Source organism: Ictidomys tridecemlineatus, chromosome 1 (genome assembly GCF_052094955.1).
Source record: "Ictidomys tridecemlineatus isolate mIctTri1 chromosome 1, mIctTri1.hap1, whole genome shotgun sequence".
Taxonomy (NCBI): Eukaryota; Metazoa; Chordata; class Mammalia; order Rodentia; family Sciuridae; genus Ictidomys; species Ictidomys tridecemlineatus.
Window position 1 is genome coordinate 110359868 of NC_135477.1, and position 17541 is coordinate 110377408.

The 17541-nt window shown below is 35.7% G+C and overlaps 1 long non-coding RNA gene across 2 annotated transcripts in view; it reads left to right on the forward strand.

The window, feature by feature from the left end:
• LOC110598229 (uncharacterized) overlaps positions 1–17307 on the forward strand; it is a 119568-nt gene extending 102261 nt beyond the window's left edge. For both annotated transcript variants that reach the window (XR_005727901.2, XR_002484069.3), the window contains one exon: positions 11370–17307. This is a non-coding gene — a long non-coding RNA (uncharacterized LOC110598229). The remainder of the gene's footprint in view (positions 1–11369) is intronic.
• Positions 17308–17541: the final 234 nt, after the last annotated feature.

A 17541-nucleotide genomic window follows, 5' to 3' on the forward strand; every position in this document is an offset into this window, starting at 1 on the left:
CCAAAACCTAGAACCCTTTATTTAAAGACACTAAACACAGCTATATTATGAAGAATACAAAAGCTAGGAGGCGTAACATTCATACTTATTTATTGAAATATAATATATATCTTAGAGAAAAATAAAATTCAATGTAGAGATGGTGAGTTTTCACTGTTGACAACCAATATCCATCAAGGAAAGAACATTAGCTGCTCCCCGAAAACCCTGTGTTCATTTCCAGTTTCTGCCTCCTTCCAGTAAGAAAGAATACATCCTGTCCTGATTTCTAATGGCAGAAGTCAGTTTGACCTGTGTGTGAACTTGACACACAAGGAATCATTTGGTATGCACTCTTGTGTATGACTTCTTTCACTCAGTATAAATCTTGGGATAGTTAAGAATTTGTGTGTATTTGTAATTATGGATTATTTATTCCCATGTTGGATAGTGTTCATTGTGTGAATACACTACATTTTATTTATACATTCCACTTGTAGTTGGCATTTAAGTTGTTTAGAGTTTTCCATTACAAATAGTTGTGCTATGATACAAAATTGTCTTTTCATAAACATACGAATGTATGTATAAGAGCAAAGTTATTCTCGTTTATATAGGTTTCCTTTTTTTTTTTTGGCACTGGGCATTAAAACCAATGGCAGTTTACTACTGGGCTACATCTCCAACTCTTATTATATTTTATTTTTGAGATGGAGCCTCGCTAAGTTTCTGAGGCTGGTCTTGACCTTGTGATCCTCCTACATCAGCCCCCTGAGTCATTGGGATTATGTGTGTGCCACCATGCCTGGATGTATGTTTACCATTAAAACACACAGTTTTCCAAAGTAATTGTACCATCTGTACTCATACTAGCAGAATATAAGAATTTTGGTTGTGACTCAGCAGTAAAGCACTTGCCTTGCACGTTCGAGACCCTGGGTTTGATCCCCATGGGTTTGATCCACAGCACCACATAAAAATAAATAAGTGAAATAAAGGTATTGTGTCCAATAACAACTAAAAAATAAATATATATTTTTTTAAATTTGGGTTGCTACAATTCCTTCCAAAATTTTTAAATCTTTTTAATTTTAGTTATTCTGGTGGGTATTTCATGGTAACTGATTATGATTTTAATTTGCATTTCCTTAAGGAAATTTTCATATTTTTTATCATTTGGATATTCTTTTTGTTTAATATTTCTTCATATTCTGTCCATTGTTTTATTGCATTTTTCTGTTTTCATTTTTTTTTCTTATGAATTTGTATGAGTTCATTAGATATTCTGGATAATAGCCCTTGCCAAAGTCTATATTGAAATACCTTTTTTCAGGCTGTGTGTTGACATATATACATTTTTAAACTTATATGTAAGACCCAAAAAGAAATTCTGCTCACATCAGTTCACTTAGGATTATGTCCCAGTGAAGAATGAAATCTCACTTATGGATTTGCTCCAGTACCACTTAAAGGCTCCACAGTCCCTTGCCTGTCCTAGCCTCAAGTTCTCTATTGTTGATGTTAGAACCAGCAAGATTTGAGAAGCAGCAAATAAGCCAAGTCCCCATTGTTTGCAAAAATACTCCATAGGCTTGGGATTATTATAGAGTTCTATATAAAAATAAAATTAGTGCTTATAAGAAATGCTTATGTAGTTGAATTGAGGGCCATATTTTAGGATGGTTAGGAAGTTCTCACCCACAGCCAGAGTGGTTTTTAGGAAGATGTGCCCTTTTTGTTATTAGACATAGGACATGTTTGTAATTTTGTGAGGACTGCATAAACATCATTATGTTAAACCTGGTCTTGAAAATCATGTGATATTTTGGCACATACCTTCTTCTCTTTATGTACAGTGTAAATACCTTTTTATTTGTTTTACTCCCTCACTCTTTAATCTTATAACACGGTTATAAGTAGCAATTTATTTTTTATTTTGTTTAAAGATTTTATTGGTGTATTATAATTATGCACAATAGTGGAATTCATTATAACACATTTGTGCTTGCACATAACATCATTTAGTCAATTTCATCCCCCAATACCTCCTCTTTTCCTCTCATCCTCTCCTTTTCCTCTCATCCTCTCTGCCCCTGGTTCCATTCCTGTACTCTACTGGTCTCCTTTCTGTTTTTGTGAAATTTACCCACACCACATTTTGTTTTTCCTTTTTTCTCTATAGTTTCCACATATGAGAGAGACACTTGATTTTCTGAATCTGGCTTATTTTGCTTAATATAATGCTATCAAGTTTAATTATCCAAGAGGATTAAAGTCAGTATACAATAGCAATACCTGCATACCCATGTTTATAGTAGTACAAGTTACAATAACCAAGTTAAGAAACCAGCCTAAGTGTCCATCAACAGATGAATGGATAAAGAAAATGTGGCATATATACCCAATGGAGTTTATTTAGTCCTAAAGAAGAACAAAATTATGTCATTTATAAGTAGCAATTTAAATCCTTGAAGGATTACTGGTTCATGAAGCAAGCTCAGGACTGAGAAGCCCAGAAGTGGCCAGGACCTTAAGGTGACCAAGGTCTTGGTCAGCTTTCTTCTTCCTATACTGCTGTCTTTAGTGCTAAGGTCATTGTTCTCAAGGTCACAAAATGTCTGTTGCTGAACCCACAGAAAGAATATTCCCTTCCAGGCTGGAAGAAGCAAAAAAGCAAAACAGCAAAAACCATTTCCTAGTAGCTTCCATATTTATATTTAAAATCTATAGGAACTTATGCCTATATTTTATGTTCTGAATTTTGTTGTCTGGCCACAAAGAGCTCTGAAGGAGGCAGGAAAATGAAGTATTTTTGCTTTTTAGCTGCCACTTTAGGGACAGTAAATATAAGACAGTTTTTCATTTGTTGATTTCTTTTCCATTGCTGGGTATGTATGTGTATATATATGTATGTATTTATCCATCTGTTTTCACAAGAGGGTTTTGACTAGGTCATAGTACCTTTGTCTCCTTTCCCCCCCTTTTTTCCCATATTTTATCATTATTAAAATAAAGAAGGCTTATTAAAGAATATTTGAAAAATAGCAAAGAATGAAAAATTATCCAATAGTTAAACAAAGAATCACTATGAATACTTAATGTGTATTCTAGTCATTTATATAAAACAATTTCTGTGTGGAAGGAGTACTCATTGGTTTTGGGGTGTGGTTGCTTTCAGGTGCTCTCAGTAGACAGAGGTACTTAACACACACACACACACACACACACACACAGAATGCATCCATATATCTACATCTGTCTGTATATTATTAAATCAGTGAGTCCATACTGATATGTGTATTCAATGCCAATACAACATTACTTCTCATTTTCTCTTTTATGCATTTGTCATTTTTTTCCCACAGTAAGAATCTGGCCTCCTTATTCTCAGCATACATACTTATTCAATCTCTCTAACTTCCCTCAGCGTCTTGCCCCACTTTTTTTTAATATATATTTTTTAGTTGTAAGTGGAACAATACCTTTATTTTTTTTAAATTGTTACGTGTTGCTGAGGATCAAACCCAGTGCCTCACGCATGCTAGGCAAGCGCTCTACCACTGATCCACAACCCAGCCCAACATGTTCCCCTTTTGCCCCTATGGGTGACTTCCTCCTCTGCTTAGGCTTCAGTACCTTGTGCCAGCCTGCTCTCTCACATGAACCTAAGTTCTCTTCCTACTGAGCTCAGACACCCCTGTGGGCTTTCCTATTCCTTTCCTGCTTTTGAGAAGGAGTCCTTCTCACAAACAAATGCCCCAACTTCTCACTGGCTCATGAGTCTACCTGTTCCCCCATTCTGGAGCCTATTTTGCTTGGACCTATCTGTTAAACAGTTTGGGGACTGAATTATTCAGAAGGGGTAGGGAATGAAAAGAGAGAAGGAAAAGAAAATAAAAATTATACATGTTTATAGTTTGTGCTGTTTTCTGATACTGTAAGTTTTCTGATATGATGTCTTATATATTTTCTTTATGTAAGTCAGTCAATCTCTTTTGTTAATTTATTATATTACTTTTGAGCTTAAAATATGATATACTATAGAGAAATTGAAAATGATGATATTTTTCATTTTTTTGCGTTTAAGTATCCAATCAACCATGTACTTATTTTGTCATTTAATATGGGTAAAGACCTATGCTAATTTCAAAAAATTATTGCTTTATTATCTCCATTTTCTAAAAACTTATTTTCACTTCTTTTATTTATTTTCTTTCTGCTTGGATTGACTTTTCCTCTTTGTACTTTGGTTTCAATTTCAATGTTACCATAAATCCTGCTTCCAAAGATCACAGTCTCTGCCAGCTCCTCCCTCAGTGCCCTTTATGACCCTCTCTGTCTTACTCTGAATGTTCTCAGACTATGGAGAACTCCCAGCCCTTGAATAGTGGCCAGCTAGTTTTTCAGCAATCATGCTGCTGAGTTATTAATAGTAATTAATGCCAAATAAATCACATTTAAGACTCATCCTAGGAAAGGTTATGGAAAGAAGACCCTTGAATTCTCTAAGAAGATCCTCTAGCCTTAGCTTCAGTATGGAGCAGGATTCAACAGGATTATTTTTTATTCTTCTCTGTGAGGGAACTGGCTTGGCTAAGCAAAGTATGCCTTGCTATTATATTAGACTTTTACTCTTGGGCATGCTGATTAGTAAAGAGTTCCCATATTAAGTGAAATATGTCACCTGATGAAGAGGTAATTTTAGAAGTGTCAAAAACATCTGAGCATCTGAGGATACCTCAATCCTGCTTATTTTTCTACTTCTTTTCCTCAGATGAACTGCAAATGAATATGTTTGGTGTTAGAAGCAGCCATGGATATGAATGGCTTTATATTTATGTCTTAATATGAGACCATGAAACAACAATTACTCATGTCATGTAGATTTTACATGACAACATCACTCAGATTTTCTCAATATGTGTCTGACATTTAAAATTCTATGGCGTAGTTATCCCATCACAACTTATATAACTAGTGATGTAGGGACAGTTTAAAGAAAATGAGTGGGAAGGACTAAGATCAGTGAGTCACTTTTCTTTCCTCTTAATTCTCAAGTGAATTCATCTGCAAGGAATTTTGTTTTAGGGGGACGTTTATCCTGAGTGGTAAGAGAAAGCACTAAAATGATAAGGTTATAACGAGAACATGATTGGGGATGGGGAAAGAAGAAGAACATCTATTTGTTTACTGATTAATTTTCAAAATATGTCTTCAAGGTGAAAGTGATAAGCCAACCCTTTCCCAATCTTTCTGGAAACTAGTCAACTCTTCATTGTAAGAGACCAGTGGTGTGGATAACTAGCAAAGTGTGGATAGTTCCCAATGCTTTTCTATTAACATGGGTGAAGGTGGTGGTTGGTTTAGGTTGTTTAGCCGACAGAGGAGAAGAGGGAGTCTCCTTTCTTCTCAAACCTTTGACACTCCTTCATTCCTTTTCTTCATTAGAAGTGATAACTTTGTTTCACAACAATGAAAAAAGTTATCAGAAGAGAATTTGCTATCTTCCTGTAATCACATCATTCACCACCCCTGCATCCATACACGTGAACTCTACTCTGCCTCCTTCACTGTGGACGAACTGTGTTTTGAGAGATGGCAACACTCTCCACTCCTCACCACCCCAATCTTTGCTGTTAAGACTCTTTTCCCTCTGGCCCAACCAAGGACATTGCTCCAGAGTCTCTCTCCTCTCCTGCTTCATGTCCTGTTTATTTTTAACCAGATTATTTAAGTGAACAACTAATATGCTTTTCTCTATCTTAAACACAATTAACAGAATCAATAAAAACCCTCAGATTTCCCTTTACCACGTTTATTAGCTCTTCTTTAGAGTAGAACTTCTAGAAAGGGCTGCTTGGTGCATGCTGTAGACCATTTGTCTCCATTCGTCTTTGAAGGCAGTTGGCAACCTTGAAACAGCTCTCATTAGGATGCCTTTTATGTGCATAAACGAAATGGTCAATTCCTGGTCTTACTCAGGCACAGCATCATTTCACATAATAAAGCACATTCTCATTTTTAAATCACGTTAAATGATTTCTAGGATGCTTCTTTATCTTGTTCCCTGCATTACTACTGATTTCTTCTTAGTCTCTTGCCACTGCCTTGACCTTTAAAATAAGAGTGAAATACCCTATCATATGTTTTATTCTCATGCTTTAAATATTACCTGTATGCCAAGGACTTATTTGCATGGAGATTCTCTACTCAGATATAATCAGCTTTATTTTCCCTTTACCTTCTTGAGGTCTCTGATTCAGTGTTGAGCTTTTAATAGTCCTCCCTGACATCAATACAGAAGAGCATGCCTCTCCTTAGAAAACCCTATTCCTCATCCTTTTTTTTTAAAAAAACAACAACAAAAAAATAAAAACTTTTATTTTATTCTAATCAACATGTACCAGTGTGTGTATTTATTAGCCAATATTTACATGAGAATGTGAACTTGCTGATGTCTAGTTTTTACTTGATCAACTGCTGAATCCTAACACTCAGAAGAGCACCTGCCATATAACAGATACTGAGCAATTATTTATTGAGTAGATGGGTGATTGATGGTAAAGGAAGCAAGTGGATTCTTCCTTTTCTTAATAGCTTTTACAGGCTGAAGCTGTATTATACTTGAGTGGTAGAACAGCTGGAGAAGGACATGTGTAGAGAATAGGGACCAGAGCTCAAGTGCCAAAAACCAAACCAAATCCTTGACAAGGAATTCCAGTGCTGATTGGTGATAAAATGTAACGTGAAGTTAGATTATAGACTTTTTGACATCAGAATAACCAATGAGGATATTCTCATGTGCAGGTGGACAAACCCAAATTTTTTGTCAGTAGAAAAGAAAACCTGAGATGAACCAGGTAAGAGAAGCTATTATCAGGACCAACTCCATGAATTCTTCAAGTCTGTCACAAAGTGTAACTTTTTCAATAATGTGTACATTTTTTTAAAAAGATAAGGGACTAATGTTCTGTTCTTAGGATGTATTTTTGGCTTACAGAGAGGCAGGAGAAAAAATAACAACACATTATGTATATGAAAATCAACAGCTGCAATGTGATGAAAATAAGGCAATGAGATTTTTAAATTAAAAATATTCTAATTTCAAACCTCCTGTCTCTCACTATTAAAAAAAGTTCTTTAAGGCAGCAAGATGTGGCTATAAAAGCTCAAAATCAGTTTTAATCCTAGCTATCCTATAAAACTACTGGAATAGCAAAATGGGATATTACTTATGTTCTTATTTCAGTTTCCTTATTTGTATATTAAGGTTGCTGGACTTGATTAAAGCTTGTAAATTTATTTCTTCTTGTCAACTGTGATGCATTTGTAAGAGCAACCTGGAGTGCTATATGGATAAGCATTTGAGGCCACACCGAGGCTCAGTTAGAAAAGAGAGCTGAAATTGATTAGTGCTGTCTGCCTAGAGTTTAGGAAAGATAAATGGTTGTGTTGTGTTCATGCTATTCTGGACTATCCAGACTTTATGCTGTTTTTCAGTTCTAAAATTCCATGACTGAGAATGCCTAGTATGTTAAGTATAATCTTTGCAATAAATATAGTGATAAAATTTATATGTAAGCTATCAAAACATTCCTTTTAGTTTATTTTTTAGAGACTCTGAATGTTTGGTAACTATTTCTTCTAAAGGTACTGGGATTTATATACTACTCATAATATTTTTATATTGTGTGCTAAGTGAAACATGGCAAGAGTATACAAGCATCCTATAGAAACAGTCGTGATATTTTTGCCACCAAAAAATTCAAGTTAGCATCAATGAATAAAATTCACATAAATCAGGTTTCAGTTTAATTCAAAATAAGTGTGCAGTTTTGCTTATTGGTTTTGCCTCATAATATGCCCATAGGAAACATGATTTTTAACATCCAGGAAGTGAAGCATTTTGACTGCAATCTTTCCAAATTATGGTAGAAACATCTAGAATTGAGTAGCAAAAATGGCTGATCTTCATTTCACTTCTTGGTTACACAGCAGAACAGTGTGTCTAAATTAAAAGAAATATCCGAGTGTGACATCAGGGGATGTATGTAGAGATATTTAGAGATATTCAACTTTAATCATGGACCTTAATTATAAGATGCAAATGTGATCTGCTTCAGTTTGTATTTCTTGACGCAAATCCTCTCTGCCCTCAATCCCAACATACCATGTAAAAGAAGGAAATTTTGGGTGACTTACATGGATTTGGTATAACTTCATTTTTTTTTCAAAGAAATTATAAAAATATGGTGCAATTATATAACTTGCTGAAAAATGGCATTATATTTTAAGTATTTTTTAGTTCAGTAACCTAAGTAGTCCCAAGAGAGAAACATCAGTTTATTTATGGAAGTTAGCCTGTGTTTTTAATGTAATGATAAAAGTTTGTACTGCATTTTATCATCAAACCTGGCTGAATTTGGCACTTACTTTCATTTTTTGAGTGGAAATAATTTAAATAGGACTTGAATGAATGTGCTTTGAAATACATTATTCCATGTAAAATCCTGGAGTTATTTGTGGTATGTAATGGTCTGAACTCATTTTCTCTAATTTCTGATCTTGGATATGTAATCAAGGGATTTTTTTTTTTAAACTGGGAAAGGACATTTAAAAATCAACTAAATCCTCTCTTTTTCCTTCCCCCCCTTCTCTCTTTTTTTATTTTATAGTTTATGTGATTTCTGTATTCATTTTAGTCATTCATTTGCTTTGTTTTCCCTGCTGTCTGGTCTTGCTCTTACTATTTTAGAATGTCAGCCAAACACCTGATTCAAAGTGAAATGTCTGTTAAATTAACCGAATATTGGTTTGCTTCCATGCCGTGACCAAATTGTCTGATTTTAGTCTGGAATTGGTTGAAAGTTTTTCCACTCAAGACTATCTGAGTTAGGTTTTTTAGTAAGCTGATTTGATTAACTGAGTGTATTTCACACACATCTCTGTAATCTCTAGTAATTTCAAGGTGACTATGGTGTGTAAAAAGCTCCTTGGCTCAAGTTTAGTTTGTTTGCCTTTTTTTTCCCTTTTCTTTTTACAAAAGAGTCATCTCTTCCTTGTAGGGTCCACATTTTGTTCATTTTTCTTTCCACTTATCATCAGCACCTTGGACAATGCTTTGTACCCAATAGGTTTTTACTTGAGATACAGGTAAAGGGTCTTACCATAAACTAGTACCTCAATGATGTGGTTTTCATGCAAATTATTTTGGAGTCCTGATTGAATTATTTGGATATTCTCCTCAGTTCTTTTATAGTCTTCCCAAACTTTGTCCATCTTTGACCATTTGTGAACACCTAATGTTATGTGGACTCCCATGACAGCTTTTGACAGTTACAAAATATCCTAGTGTCCCAGGACCATTCTTTTTCTTTGCATTTTATAAATGCATAGGAATTCCTAAGTTTTTTATTACTCTAATATTTATAGATGAAACTTTCTGAATAAAGGGTGTCTTAGAGAGATTTAGGTAATTAAACCCTAGGTTTCCTTTTTCAGTGATGAACTACCACAGACGAAAGAAGAAAACGCTGGTTTAAAAATGCACCTCCTAAAAGTGAATGTGGGATTTTGTAGTCATCATGAGGAATTCAAAACCAGAGGCAGACAAACCTCTTCATTTTACATATTACTAATCAAGGAAAGATTAAGAGAATTATCCAGATGCCTACTAGTTAGTAACTGAAAGATCATCACTCTAGCCCAGTGTACTCTTGACTCCACTGTCCTGGGGGGTAAATCAGAAGTGCCTCAGATTTTCAAGTCTCTCCCATCACTTTTACTAAACTTTCTACTACCTAGAGTAAATCATAAATGTCCGGTGTTCCTCTAAGCCTTTTCCTAAAACAAAAGAAAAAATGGTGAAAGGTGTGGCTAAGCTGGGTGGTAAAGTATGAGAGGATAGGTTCGGTGCATAGTGACTGGTAAAACATTGACGACCTCACACATAATATTTATCTAATGTTTTCAGAGTTTAAGACAAACTTCACCAAATTGCTTGGGTATTCACAGCATAAAGTAACCACTTTTCTAACCATCACACTTCATGGAAATTGTTTTCTTCCTTATTCTGTTACACAGGAGTGCATTCCAATTTAGGGTACTTTAACTGTCAGAAATATCAGAAAGAGCTTTTGCACTTTAAGCAATCTTCCCAAACCCCTGTCCAGTAGACACGGGGAGAGCGATTTAGAAGCAATCTTTGTTTTGCTCCCCATTGCCCTTTCACCTGAGATATAGCTTTCAGCTAATTAGCTCTTTCTGACATTGCTATGAGAGTTATACTGTGCTCTACCCAGAGAGGTAGATTGTGTGAGGTCACAGAACTCTAGCCTTGCTGGGATTTATTTTAAAAGCCGTATTTTGTTTAGCTACTTGACATCTAACATTTCAGTTGCCCAAGTGGTCATGATTTCAAGTTTCCAATGAACTGAAACTTAACCATTATAACTCTTAGGTCAGCCTCTTTACTCTGTTTCTGCCTCTTATGGTTAGGTATTGTCTCAGGTTGTAATGAAATTCATTTATATTTTGCTTTCTAAATATTTAAAGAAATATTGATTATCAACATAAAATCTACTTGTCTTACTTATATAGACACTTTGCCTAAAAATTAAAACGCAATGAAAAAACAAAGACCTCCTCAATATTTTTGGCATAAAATCTGCTTTGGTGATAATAAATCATAGGTCAGTGCTCTTCTAGACCTTCAGAGTTGAATGAAGCCAATTAATGTACAATTACGGGCAGCAGTGTTTTATTTGAAGGGTCTCTTATAATGAAACTTTTTAACAGGATAATTGTAGACATCTGCTGCATGTACCTTAGTAAATACATAGCCAGTATTTGCTAAGATCTTCAGAGCTTTTACAACTTTACACAAAAGGACATATTAGCAATTCTGTTTTCCTATATAATAGGCAGACTATGCAAAATGCTGCGCTAGAATTCAGCATTGTTATAGAAATGCTCAATGTCACCAGAGCGATTGACTCCGTTCCACCTGGCTTTCAGACATTTGGAGAAGAAAAACATATGTACCTTAATTGCAAAATGTAGGCTTAATGAACATGCGGGCGTTATGTTATACCAAATGCAACAATCCACATGATGGCAAGCTACTTAAGAACATGTCACAATGTTTGGCTTTTAAGAGGTTTGCCTTTGGCAATGTTTCAGAGAAGAATGTGTTCCTTACATTTGCAGTCCTGTGAGCCAATAATAAAGTGTTCAGCATATGAAGCTGGTATTTATTTTAAATTGCTATGTCAATATTTTTGTTTAAAAGCAAGCTTGATTCCCTGTGTGGACTTTGTTGAAGCCTTCTATCACTGCTTTTTATTTGAGTTTGATTTAGCTTCTTTTCCCCCTGATTTTGTGTTTTGCAGAATGACTTGCTTGAAAGCCTTCTGATTGGGTTGGGGGAATAAAGTTGCTGTGTGAATTTCAAAGACCAGAAAATGTAAAAAGGAGCAAACACTTGCTGAAGGCATCAGAGAAGTGACTGCAATCAAGCAGTGTTGGTGTGACCTTGAAGCTTCCTAGAATAGAGGCCACATTTGGAATAATGGAAGCTGTGCATTCAAATGCCTCTGGATGACCTCACTAATAGAAACCCCTTATTCCTGCTGAGATGTCTCTGGGCCTAATACCAGTGTTTAGTCATTCCTAGGAATCCAGAAAATCAGCCTTTTGTTTTTATAAATACAAATGGAATTATGCCATTGTTGAATATTACATAACTGATTTAATCCTAATGTGATGTCAAAACAAATTTCCTCAGCAGTTAAGGGAATGCCTTATCTACCACAGATTGCTTTGCAGATCCCATGTATGTACTCTTCCAACAAATTATTGGGCAGTTCTGTTCATGAACTTTCACAATTCTCCATCCCAGATATTTCCGAGGGGTAATTAAAATGATCTTTTCATAAAGGCAGTATGAAGCAGTATGCATCATCTCTACACACTGAGCTGAAAAATATTGTATTCATAAATTAAATTGGACATTTTGAAAGGTTAACACAAAAAGCTACTTTGCTCTTGGTAATCAATAAGGAAAAAAGGATTTCAGGTAATTAAAATCTGTGAAGTGAACATTTCTCATTTGGAATCTATTAAAGGAATATAAGCAGACAGAGGCAAGAGATAAATATGAAAACAAGTGAATAAAAATGTTTCGTTATATGTTGGCAAGGGAATATAATGACATATGGGGCCTGAAATAATATAACATGTTGTTATAGATAGTATAACATTTAAATTATATGGTATGTATATAAGTTATGCATGTACATTACTTAATTTAAGCATTAGACTGTAATTTTTAAAAATATGCCTGTTCTATATGATAGACCAGAGTTTATGTGTTGTTTAAGTCTTTCCAACTGAATGCTTGGTATAGAAACCAGCATGGCTACTTGTTAGAAATGCAGAATTCCAAACCCATACCAGGTGAATCAAAATCTGTAGTTTAACAAGTTCTATGGGTGATTTATAAGCACATTAAAGTTTGAAAAGCATGGTTTTGGGTGGTTGCCCCACAGAAAGTTAAGTTGCCTCTGAAAAAGTCAGCTATACTTCCTTCTTAGGGCCCAAATCAGTAATTTTGTGGCTAAATGTGAGGGCAATAACTGAATCTACAGAAGTTGTAACAGTCAATGTATGTGTTAGAGCATCTGACTTTCTATAATGCACCAACTAAAGGAAACACTGAGGGGCATGCAGACTCCATGCTCAACACCACTGGCTTTTGAGTCCTTGTTGCACAACCTTTCCTTTGGTCTACTGGCAATGTTCTTTCCTCTTACCTGTCAAAGTTTGATCTTTGCTTCCAGGGTGCAGTTTTTTTGTTTTTGTTTTTTCTTAACCCAAACTCAGCTTCTTTGGAACATCCAGCCTATTGACGTCTCCAGGGACAGTTGAAGGGTTGACTCTCTTTGGGGTCAATTTTAAGCTAAGAGCACTTCTGGTCAGAAAGCACCTTTAAACTGGCTCTGTGGTGCAATGGATACTGCATAGGTCTCCTAATCAACCACAATGTGGTCATTAAAAAAAAAAAAAAGAGCCAGGCATGGCAGTGCACACTTGTAATCCCAGCTACTTAGGGGCGAGGCTGGGCAACTTGTTGAGAACTTGTGTCAAAATAATGATAATAATAATAACAAAGGCTGCAGATATAACTCAATGGTAGAGTACCTCTGTGATCTATCTCTAGGACTGAAGAAAAAGAAAGAAGAGAGAAGAAGAAAAAGAAAGAAAAGCAACAATAAAGCACTTCTGGGTGACTGTCTCTCACACCAATGCTTAGTGTTAAAATAAACCAAAACTGCATGTTCTCCTTTGCTGGTCAGTCCTTAGATTTCCTGCCTTCCTCCACTTAAACTTCTAATCTTAGCTAGTACAACCACTCTGGAAAACATTATGGAGATTTCTCAAAAGAAACTAGGGATGGAACCACCACATGACCCAGCTCTCCCACTCTTGGGTATTTTCCCCAAAGACCTAAAATCAGCATACTACAGTGAAACAGTCAATTTAATGTTTATAGCAGCACACTTCACAATAGCTAAATTATAGAATCAACCCAGATGCCTGTCAACAGATGAATGGATTAAGAAATTGTTTTACACACACACACACACACACACACACACACACACACACACACAATGGAGTTCTACTCAGCCATTTAAAAGAATGAAATTATGGCATTTGCTGGTAAATGGGTGGAGATGCTAAGTGAAATTAGTCAAACTCAGAAACTCAAAAGTAGAATGTTTTCTCATATGCGACAGAGTAAAATAAAAGAAAGCAGGAGGGAAAGGTAAGATTACATAAGGGACCAATCAAATATAAATTAATGAGTGAAAGGAAGTTTAGTAGAATGGAGGAAGGAGAAGGGGAGTGGGGAGGGAGCACGGGAGGGGAACGAGGAGATATGAACTGAAATCAATTTCCATGCACGTATGAGTTTGTCGGGATGAATCCATCTACTATATATAACCATAAAGCTCTAACAAAATCTACAAAACTAAACAAACAAATAAAACCTTCTAGTGTTAGGCACACAGCTTCTGCTAGATAGAGCATACTGCAGTATAAAATTTGTTGTACTTTCTCTTCAATTTAAATATAGCTCTCATGACCTTAAAGTAACATGTTTCTTTTTAGTTTTAATATAACATTACAAAGATCTATTTCTTTTATGATATAGGAAATATAAGGATTAACATATATGGTTTCTAGATAAATATTAATTTAATATATGTAAGATTATATTTCCCACTGAGTAGTAAGGCCCTTGTGCTATGTGATGTGCAGCATAAGGATGGATTATCAAACACATGGCCTAGTGCACTTAGCGCTCATAACTGTAGTGTGGGTAGGCCGATATATAAGTACTATTAAAATAGAAGTGACAAGAAGGGCATTAGGTGCTCAGAGTAGGAAGAAATCATATCTGGCTTATATTTAGAAAAAAGTCTCAAAGAATAGGCAGTATCTGAGCAGAACAGAAATGGGGTAGGGAAATGATATTCCCAGCCCAAGGCATAGAAGGAGTATAGATGCTAAAAGAGATTTATGTAAGATATATCCAGAACCATAATGGACACTTAGCAAAACTGAATATATGCAAAGGCAAATGGTGGGAGACGGAGGAATCTTAACACAGTGTGCTAAGCATATGAACTGCATCTCTGGAAGAAACTTAGCTTTTAGTGAAAAAAAGGATAGAAAAAAGTACAAGGACACAAAGTCCAGCAACCTAAATGTCTGATTACCAATGGCTGCCCATGAAAAGGCAACCAGTAGCAATGAAGAAACATATCTGAAATTGTTCTCTGTCATTCTGAGCAAGGTTTCTCATCCAGAGGAGAAGAAGTTCTATTAGAAACCAATGACATCATTTAGTTTATCTGTGAGCCATACAGCTCCTAGACAAAACAATACATAGACAATATGATTGACTGAATAATCTATCGACTCAGAATCCAGCATACCTATTGACTCAACTTTGCAGCTCAGGACAGATGAAACAAATAACTGGTTCTTGTAAACCAGAAGAGAACAAGTAAGATAGGGCTGAATATAGAATAGTGTAAGGCAGGTAGAAATTTTCTGGGACTTAAAACAAGAATTATAATTCAAATTCTGACCTAATTCATGATGTGACTTTTGGCAAGTTACTTTGCCTTCCTGAGCTTCACTGTCCTCATCCATAAAACCAGTATAATTTCTAAATTCCCTTTCTAGCTCTAACATTCTCTAGATATAAAATTCACGAGGAAATTTCAGATTAATATAGGTACATTTTGCTTAATTTTCTACTTCTTTTGAAGATCACAATAAACAAACCACTTCTGATTCTGAGATTGTGCCACACAAGGTGAGGAGATGAGCAATTTGAATTTCCTATTATCAAGGTAATAGAAATTTTCTTGAATCTATATCTGTTATTTTGATTCCCTTGTGGGTCACTCATGCAGTGATGTCCAACTACTCAGGTAGTGGTGGCAGCAGCTCAAAGTCAGAGTTTGAGAAGAAGCACCAATGTGTTGAGAACTCATATTCAGGATTGCTGATGTTACAGAGTTGGGGCCTTCCAGGAAACTGAGGCAGCAAGAAGACCCCCTTCAAATCCTTATTGTTACAATTAAGTCAGAAAGATTTCCAACATGTCACTCAGAGTAACAGGCCCAAGTTTTATTGAGGGATATAAAAAGGGAACAAAGATACTCTCAAGAGAGAGAGTGTGTCCTCTCAGAGAGGAGAGGGACAGTATGCCTCTCTTGCACTCCATTTTTATTAGGGAATCCTAGAGAAATTTCTTGAAGATCTTGCCCAGATCCACTTCTTGACTTTTTACTAATAGCAGTGTAACCTCAGACTTTCAAGTACCTATTGCCATGACAATTCTAGGTCCCCTTGGCCCATGCTGAACAGTTCTAATTGGATTCTTTTTTCTTTTATTTATTTTTTTTGTAGTTGTAGATGGACAACATGCCTTTATTGTATTTGTTTATTTTTATGCAGTGCTAAGGCTCGAACCCAGAGCCTCACATGTGTTAGGCGAGGACTCTGCCACTGAGCTCCAGCTCCAGCCCCTCTAATTGGTTTCTTAACCATGAATTCTTACAGATTTTATGATTAAGAGTAATTATCCCCATCTTCCAGAATCTGGTCTGTGAAAAGAGTCACAAATTTTTTCCCTTCAAAGCAGTTTGCATTCCTCTTATCAACATTATTTCCTGACTGCATTTCCTTCTAGATAACAGGTAGTTTGCTGAGGAAAGTGACATATTCTATCCACTTAGTCCAGGTAGGACTGTAGGTAAATTGCTTTTTGACAAAAACAGCATGTGTGTGTGTGTGGTGGAGGGTGGTGGAGGGGGGCTGCACAGTGAGACCATTTGATAGAATTATTCTTTTAACCTTGTGTCCCCACCATCTTCATCTGCAAGTCCCCTAACATTGGGAGGATCAGAGGAGGGTTAGGGTTAGAAGCTATGATATGGGGTATTCTTGGGTGAGTCAGTAAGAATAGGACATGACGTTGGGCATCCAGAAAAATATCCAGTCCCTAACCTTTGCCTGAGTTTATTATTCTCAAACTTCAAAGGAAATATATTTTGGAGTTCATACTTTGGAAGATCTTAAAATAATTTGCGATTAAGACTTTTGTTTCCAGAGTCAAGTGGTTTATGCAACACAGGGAATGTATGCCAATCAAATACTATATCTTAATGAAATATTTATAAAAATTCTGGTAGCTGTATTCATCTCTAATTATATATTTCTGCACAGTTTTCTCTGAAAAGAAAACTGGAAAATGGGAAAATGAAAAAAAAGTTGTATTTTCATAAAGTTAGTCACAATTAATGCCAAGTGAATAAAATTCTTGTGTTTAAATGTCAAAGTAAAGACAATGCTAATTTGACCTTCTTCTATTTTTTTATGTGAAAGCTTGTGAAGTTTGGGTAGGATAAAGAGAAAAGCACCTTTTATTCCCCAAAGCTTTTAAAACCTGCCTTTAGTAGGCAGTGTGTCTTCTTTTTGTGATCTCTAGGTTTTATAGTCTCCTTTATCAATTGTAAGAGGTGTGGAAGGCTAGTTTATATCTTTCAGAAGGGACAACTGGGTCAACAGGTTGAAAGAACTTTGAAAGTTATTTGTATCTTTGCCAGTCACTGCATTGTGTGGGAATCACTGCAGCTGGTGTGTAAACTACCTTTTGAATAAGAGGCAGAAAATGGAATTTATCAGGGGACAATGCCCTTTGTTTAGAAGGAACAACAAAAGATGAATAAAAGGACACAGCCAGTCTTCTGTGTTTACTGTCCTGTTTTTTTCCTAGATAAAGAAAGAGGATAATATTCTATCTTGATTGTGCACAGAGTCCTTAGGTACTTAAAGGAGATGGAGGAAGAAGAGAAATGAAAAAGAAATAAAGCAACCAATATGTTCTTGAACTGTGACTTCCAGCAGCTGCATTTGAAAAAAACATTACATTTTGTGGATATATCCATGAGGCTTATCCATTATATGTGCAAACACAAT